Here is a 309-nt window from a genome sequence, read left to right as displayed (position 1 = left end):
GGGGAAGCAGGGAGGGGGGAGGGAAAGAGGAAAGGAGGGAAGGAAGGAGGGAAAGAAAAAAGAAAGAAGGAAAGGACAGAGGAAGGAAGAAAAGAAGGAGAAAAGGAAGGGAGGGAGGGAAAGACAAAGAAAGAAAGAGAAAGAAAGAAAGAAAGAAAGAAAGATCTTAATGCTTCACAAAACAAACACTAAAAAATTAATACTGCCAGAGGGGCTTAAAAAAAAAAGGAAAAACCTTCAGACAGACAATGAGCCCAAAGGGACGGCTCAACTTCCCCTACCTTGTTACTAAAAAGCAGATGTGATGGG

Source organism: Vombatus ursinus, unplaced genomic scaffold, assembly GCF_900497805.2.
Source record: "Vombatus ursinus unplaced genomic scaffold, bare-nosed wombat genome assembly UNPS02014802.1, whole genome shotgun sequence".
In the NCBI taxonomy this organism is placed as follows: Eukaryota; Metazoa; Chordata; class Mammalia; order Diprotodontia; family Vombatidae; genus Vombatus; species Vombatus ursinus.
This window is presented reverse-complemented; position numbering follows the sequence as displayed.